The sequence below is a fragment of the Opisthocomus hoazin genome, chromosome 11 (genome assembly GCF_030867145.1).
Source record: "Opisthocomus hoazin isolate bOpiHoa1 chromosome 11, bOpiHoa1.hap1, whole genome shotgun sequence".
NCBI classification, from domain to species: Eukaryota; Metazoa; Chordata; class Aves; order Opisthocomiformes; family Opisthocomidae; genus Opisthocomus; species Opisthocomus hoazin.
This window is the reverse complement of record NC_134424.1, coordinates 16,673,056-16,680,319: the sequence shown is the minus strand read 5'-3', so window position 1 is coordinate 16,680,319 and position 7,264 is coordinate 16,673,056. Positions and strand designations below refer to the sequence as shown.

Below are 7,264 nucleotides of genomic sequence, written 5' to 3'. Positions count from 1 at the left end.
CTAGCACCAGCACCTTGGGAAAGAGGAACAGGATCTGGGGGACTGACTGGGGCTGAAAAGAGATTCCATTTCATATGGCATTTGGTATTCCCTCCTCATTTAGCCTTAGCCAAGTAACAATCCATCTTTTTTGGGCACAAAGCAACACACCAATCCTAAATAATCAGCTCAGGGTCTCACTACAATTTAAAGTGAAATCATCTGACATAAGGATTATCTCCATGGCTGGAGAAATAAAGCACAATATCCTGGGTAGGAAGACAGGCTGCCTTGACTTTCAGTCTTTGTCACCCAACTGCTGCCAGAAGACAAGCATGGTGGAAGCTAGTCCACAAACACATAACATGGCCACCACTTTTTCTTACTTGCCTTTTCCCAACAGCTAACAAATGAATGCATATGATTCGCAATAATTGGCTCTCAGCCATACTTCTGAAGGCAGAAAGACTGCATAAAGACAGCTCCAGTATGAAGTAGAAAAAGACCTTTGTGGCAAACTGAGTTTATCAACGTCACCAGGAGCTTCTGATTCAGAGGCCCATTCTGCCCAGCTGCATGCTCAACCACCACCCCACATACCTGCCAAACCAGCACGATTCAGCCCACTTGGAGTTCTGCCATGAGCAGCGGGACAGAAGATGACTGATGCAGCCGTATAGCAACATCTAATGAAGAAATTATTTTTATTTCAGGGTTGTAATTAAGCTGTATTCTGTCACACTGCTACTGGCTGAGGCAGGAAGGCTACTGATGAGTTGTACCAGGAGAAATGGCAGATAGGATCAGGTTGTTAGTCCACTTCAAACCAGTCCATGCTGGGTTGAGTCAACCTCAGACCAGTTTAACCTAATTTTTTCCTTGCCTGTTTCTGCTGCCTGGCAGGTATCCTGGATAAACACGCTGCTCACATTGCTCGGGCACAGAGGAGGGTGCTCCATCTCCAGCCATTAGCAGGAAGGTGTTGCACAGGCCACAGTTTTCCAGGGGCTCCTGGTGCAGTGGAGGGGTGCATTGCTACAGCAACACAAAGTGCAGGACCCCAGTGCCAGATGTTCCGCTTCCGAACAGCTTCTCGGGCCTGCTGCTCCCACTGTCCCCGCAGACTAGTTCTTGTGGGTTTCAATGTACAAGGACACAAAACACCCTGTACGTGCACTTAAAGCAAAAGATTTAAGCACTTTCAGGACAGCATTCACCTCCTGCAAGTCAGGCTTAACATGTGCCTTCGGTGAGCCACCCAGACATCTTACCCAGCTCCCAGGTGGGCATCTCTGCTCACTGAGCAGTTCAATGGTGAGCTGACAGCTCCCTCCTCTGTCAGAAGGCGCTAAAAGCAGCCTCAAAATCAGTCCTCCTAACGTCACTTGGAGCAGCGTACTTGAATAACGGCGAATATTATGCATTTTCTCTCTTTTTATGCACGTAGGTAGGGAGAGGCTCCAGGACAGATTCCTGGTGGTACAGGACCCCCCAGCCAGGTGCACTGAGTGCTACTAAGGCTTCAGTTCTCATCCTACCCTGCAGCAGCTGATTTAGGTGAGCCTTACATCCCACAGCAGGCCACGGTCAGGACCCCCTTCCCCTCCCAGCTGTATCAGCACATACCAGGTGTCCTGCTACGGTCCTCCTGTGATTTGGCTTCTCCAGAGCGTAGCAGCAGACAGCAGGAAGGGAGCAGAGCAGAGGCACCATCCGGATGGAAGACAAGCCTGGAGCTTCTTGTAGGTCACTGGTAGGTCTGTCCTTGCTGCTCAGCTACAGCGTGTTTCACACTGACGGCATATCCCTTAGTCCTTCCCTTCTGCATGTGAGAAAAATAGTGGATTTACTAAGCATTTCATGGCAGGCTGAAATCACATATGAAAATTTAGTCCCAGTAGGATGTTCTCTGCTGTCTTCCCTCTGCTGACAAGCCAGCCTGGGATATAACCGGAGTGTTGTGTGTACTGTACGTTTGTGTCTCATGCAGAGTTTGTATCTGGAATAAGGCAAATAGTCTAAGGGTTTTTTTTGCTGGTTCTTGAAACAAAATCAGAATTGGGGTAGTGGGGGCGCTTAACAGAAAAACAGATTTTTAAATACTAGTAAAATTGTGGGGAAATGGAATTCTTTCAGGATCAAGTTGCATCAATATATTCTGTTCAGTTTATTCTCTAAAACTGAGAATGAAAACAGTATAATTCACTTCTGCACAGTACAATTAATTCAAGCCCATCCAAATATTTCTAAATTCAGAAAACAGGAAAAAAATTATCAGATTATCTTACAAACTGCGCAAAAAGAATTAATATTAAATACCTTACTGTACAATTGAAATCTTCAATTCCATTTCTATTCAGAAGTTTTACAAAGCATTAAATATTTCTGCATAGTAGAGTTATTGCTGGATCCTACTGAAGACCTCTGAATTTTGTCTGTTCTGCTCCATTTAAAAACTCTAAGTTCTGGATAAATTTGGTCTTTGAGCATAAAGTGAAATTCACTGATCTCACTTGCTGCCAGCTAGTCAAACTGTAGATTTTTCTGATAGAATTTTTAATTCAATTAAGTCTCTCCACATATAACACAAGGTAAACTTGTTTTCATTGCATTTTCTTGCCATAGCAGTGACTGTGCACTTAAAGCCAGCAGAATGCCATATACAAGCTTAAAGCAAAGGTGCTGTGTTGGTGTGAAAGAAGCTGAATAACTGAATTGAAATTCAAAGCAGCTTTCAGCTGAGGCATGAGTTAAAAGAATTGTGCAGAAAAATAAACGACTTGGAACAAAATGATGGTGAAATATAGGAAAGGTTTTCAGAACTGCATGAGGAGCCACTTGTGTCCTATTTGTGGGAGAGAGGAAGGTGGGTCACACCAGGATTAAGGGCTGAGCTTGTGAAAGACACTGCTGTCCAAAGCTGTCGTGCCCAAGGGCCAGCCAGGGTCTCTAAGAGGTACAAACTTCTGGATGCACATTCCCAGGCAGGGATGCCAGATAAACTTTCGGTTCAGGTAGTAAGTCACCTTTATGTGAGAAGACCAGGAGGATCCCACACTTGGACAGGGAATGCAGAACACAAAGATCTCTCGCTGCTTCGTTGTAGGATTTTAAAGAGTGCTTGCTGCATCTGGGGAGGCAGTGGATAAGCTTCAGGAACCAAGCTGCTCTTGGAAAGCCTGCGTTCCCCCAAACCACAATGGTTTCTGTTCCATGGGTCCATCTGCAAGCTGATGCCTGTGGAGAGACACGAGTTAATTGCTACAGTCAGAGGGAAGGAGGATGCTTTTGAGGTGGCCACTTCCTTTAAGACTTCAGAAAAGCAACTTGCCCTTCAGGCTTCTTTATCTGTGAGACAGGTTAAAAACTAACTTCATCAAGGCCTGCATTTGGCCTAAATGCTGCACAGACTGAGGAGAGTGGAAGAATGATGTCCTAAATGGAAGAAATAGAGCTCATTTTTGTTTCAACTCTGCTGCTTTTACATCTTTTTATACTGGCACCATTGGGAGAGTTCCTATTTGCTTAATTAGGCCACATATGAGGGACCTGAGAAGACACTTAACACATTTTGAGTGGTTTGACCTGCTAATTTTAATCCATTATGAATCTGAGCAGCCTGGGTTCAGATGAAAGTTATTGACTTTAAGAGGAGCTGGATATCCAAATCAGCTTGGAAATGCAAGTTGTTGGGGATTTTTGTTTTTTTAAAAAAACACACCACCACCACACAAACACATTTTTACTGGGTAGTGCTTCACACTGCTCAGCTTATAGTTCTCAAGCAATGAGAACACTGACGTACCATATTACATTGGTAAGCATGTATGGAAACTGGGAATGGTATCTAGAAAAAAACTTATAAAACTAAAGTATGATACAATTAATTAACAGAAACTTTTGAGCCAGTTATGGAAGGATTTTAGCTAAATAACGTCATGCTGTGGTGTTAAAATTAAGGTCTCAGTTTCCTGACACAGGAAATTATGTTTACTTTTCAATTGAGTGTATAGCTTGACTAAAATCATAACCCATGTTATGTTCCCTAAGAAAAAAAAAAATCTTATCAGCTACTGCTTTCTATTATTTTCTCTCAGTTTTTGTAGTTGCTGTTTCTGGTAGCTGTAAACACACTTGAGAGACTGCCTGACTTGGGTGGAATCAATTGCAAAAAAGTATCTCTGCAATAGAAAATATCTGCAAAATTTATTCTGGGAGGTTTCATCTGTTCCTGGCTACCAGTTAAGAAACCTTTTTTCCCCCATCCTGTATGGACTCTTCTCTTGGCAAAAAATAAACTAGGAAAGAAAAAAACACACCTTACATTTATGAACAAACTAATTGCTTTAGAATACACTGCAGTTCTCATCCTGAAAGCTGACACCTCGTGGCGTCCTGGCCATAACATAAAAGTCAGGATGAAGACTTGGTTTCGAACTATGACACACACAGGAAAAAGATAAGATAATGTGGCAAGTTAGCACTACGGACACCTTCAGAAGATGTGGCTTACGGAAAGAATTAGACTGAGGAGCCTCATAGCTGGTAGTAGAGCTTGTTGGCTACCACCTTCATTAAAATCAAAGCTATTATCCATTAAAAGCTATGTATTTACCGAACTGGGAAAAACTGTCTCCTGAAGCACTTAGATTAACATGATGCCCACCTGAACAGTGCTTACCTGACAGAACAGGACCTGGGGCCATAGACCCATACCACTCCAGGAAAAGGACTGCACTCATACTGTGATCAAAGCACCCAACAGTGTTTTGCAAACAAAGGCCAAACTTCCCACTGGACCATGAACAACAGTAGTAGGCCATAAGGATCTCTATCAGCCAGTAAGAATAATAATAAAAAAAAATATTATGAAAATATGACCTCAGAATAACTGATTTGTGGTTAGAGCCCCACCAAGCTGGTGTCCAAACCACATCAGTAATTTCACTACTGACTTCAGACAAATGAACTGCTGTGTCAACGTGCCTGTAATGTCAGAGTTGTAGGCATACTTCACAGGACAAGCTATCACAGGGTCTCAGGACTGCACACACCGTTAAATGCAAGTGGAGAATCAGTGCCAAGCTGTATGCCTTAAAACCATTTATCAGTTTGTATCAAATGTTTGCTCAATTAAAAAAAAGTCATCTTCCTTGAAACACTTCTCAGAGACAGCTAGTCCCAGAGACATGCTTACTGACAGGAGTTAAGCAGCTCCTTCCTCTACAGACACCAGGGAGTAGTCCATAAAAAGGTCAAGTCTAAAGTTAGCTGGCAATGCAAACACAGTCAAATGAGGAGGGAACGGGGATGGGAAGAGGCACCTGTTAACAGGATCACATACCAGGATTGGCACAGCACCCAGTTTCCCTGAGGGGAACCCGGAGTAAATAGGCTATCCCCAAATGCCAGCTGAAAGCTGCTGTGCCTGTTGCACAGGGGAACCTTGAGAGATGTGCAGGGGCTGACTGGCACCAACCCCCTCAGTACACACGAATTCCCTATTCAGTGAAGGGACACCCGAGTCCCTCTAAGGCCAGCTCCACCTGCTGAGCCTGCTCAGGTGTGTGAGGAGGGAAACATGGCAACAGATGAAGCAGTAACCTTCCTCCAGGACACAAAGGCAGCACTGCATCAACCATGGAGGCTCTGCATCCCGAGCCAAGGGCAACCCTCGCCATCAGAGATGCCAACAGAGGCCTACTCAGCAGATCCTGGCAGTGAGAGACGTGGCGCAGAGCCCAGCCCTTCCAGCTCTCTCCCGCACCGCCTGCCAGCGCCTCGGCTTCCTCCATCCCCAACGGCTCTGCTGCTCTTGTTAAGAAGCAGAGCTTACCTGCTCCACTGGAGCAAACAGGGAACCTCCTCCCAGGCCAAGGAAGCTCATCTGAATGGCCGGCGGGGCGCTCTGCTACAACAGCTCCCCAGCACAGCTGCCTTCCCCTGGCCTAGCGAGACCCGGGCAGCCCTGCCCAGCAGCGAGCTTTCCCCCACCGCTGTCCCCCCGCGGGGCACGCACTGCTGGGGCCGAAGGACAGCCTGCAGCTCAACCGGCTGAGCGATGAGTGGGGGGACCGCAGCCCCTCACCGCCGGCGCAGCACAGCGCTACCCCTCCCATCGCGCAAGTGCACCAACCCAACCCGCGCGGCGTAAATAGCACCCAGGCTTTTATAGCGCCCCTTCCCGGCAGCCCCCGCGCCCGGCCGCGCCGATTGGCCGAAGGGCGGGCGGGGGCGCGCGCGCGCGCGGGCTGGAGGCGGGCGGGGCCGGGCTGGGGAGAGCGCAGCGCCGCGTCGCGCCGGGCCGGGCCGGTGAGCGCGCACGCCTCCGCCCCGCCCGTTTCCGTTCGCCGCTGCTCGCGCTCGGGCCTGTGGAGCAGGAAGCGGCGGGAGCGAGACCCAGCGCAGGCCGCAGGTACCGGCGAGGGTCCTCTCCGCCGCCCGTGGGGAGGTGGGGGGGCGGCTCACCGGCTTTATTTCCCCTTCTCCCCCTCCTTCCGACTTCGCGGCGCCGCCGTCGCCGCCGGGTGGGGCCCGCCCGCCCCCGCCGGGAGCCCGCGCCGGGAGCCCGCGCCGAGGCCTGCAGGCGGGGGCGGCCGGGCCCGGCCGAGCCTTTCGCCCGCCGCGTCCGGGCGGCATCGCGCGCACAAAAGGGGAGGGCGGGGGCGGCGGCCCGGCCGCCCCTCCGAGAGCCCCCAAGTTTCCGGGGCCGGTAACGGGGCCTTTTCCGGGGCAGGCGGGTTGGGGCGCGGCCCTGAGGGCTTGCCTCTGGGCCGCGGTGGGGACCCCGCTCCCGTGGGCGGCGCGGGGGCGGTGCTCAGCCCCCTCCCCCGCCGTGGGGTGTGACACGAGTGGGCAGCGGGCGGTGGGGGTGACCCGGCTGACTGGCAGCTTGTTGTGGTGACGTCACCCGGGCGCGCGGGAGGCGCCGGGCCGCGGGGTGAGCCCGGGTTCCCGGGACGGGCCGCGCCTACACGCGTGGGTCGACCCCGAGCCCCCGCGCGTCCCGCGTGTAGTCGCGGCCGGGCCCGGTGCTCGCCGGTGCTTGAACTTTCGTCTGGGGCAGAAACCGCCTTCCCGCAGCCCCAACTTTCAGTCGTGGTTTGTTTTTTTTTACTGAAGCCGGTGGGAGCCTCAGCAGGCCCGGTGCACGCAGACGAGCCTGTAGCGAGGAGCCGGGTTTTGGGTTAAAACGATCTGTTGGCGCGACTGGCTTGGCGTGGCCCGGCTGCTGTACCTCGGACCAAAAACCACCCAGCTTAAAATTATACGCTGCCTAAACCTT

General features: G+C 50.3%; 1 protein-coding gene and 1 long non-coding RNA gene across 2 annotated transcripts in view; one reads left to right on the top strand and one right to left on the bottom strand.

Moving 5' to 3' along the window:
• Positions 1 to 244: 244 nt before the first annotated feature.
• Positions 245 to 6,506, bottom strand: LOC142362688 (uncharacterized). The gene is made up of 3 exons (XR_012765222.1): positions 6,448 to 6,506; positions 3,006 to 3,216; positions 245 to 1,801 (listed from the first exon to the last, which is right to left on the bottom strand). It is a non-coding gene; the product is annotated as an uncharacterized LOC142362688 (long non-coding RNA).
• RHOA (ras homolog family member A) overlaps positions 6,249 to 7,264 on the top strand; it is a 26,938-nt gene continuing 25,922 nt past the window's right edge. Inside the window, exon 1 of the mRNA XM_075432476.1 lies at positions 6,249 to 6,394. The gene's annotated coding sequence lies outside the window, so the exon portion shown is untranslated. The remainder of the gene's footprint in view (positions 6,395 to 7,264) is intronic.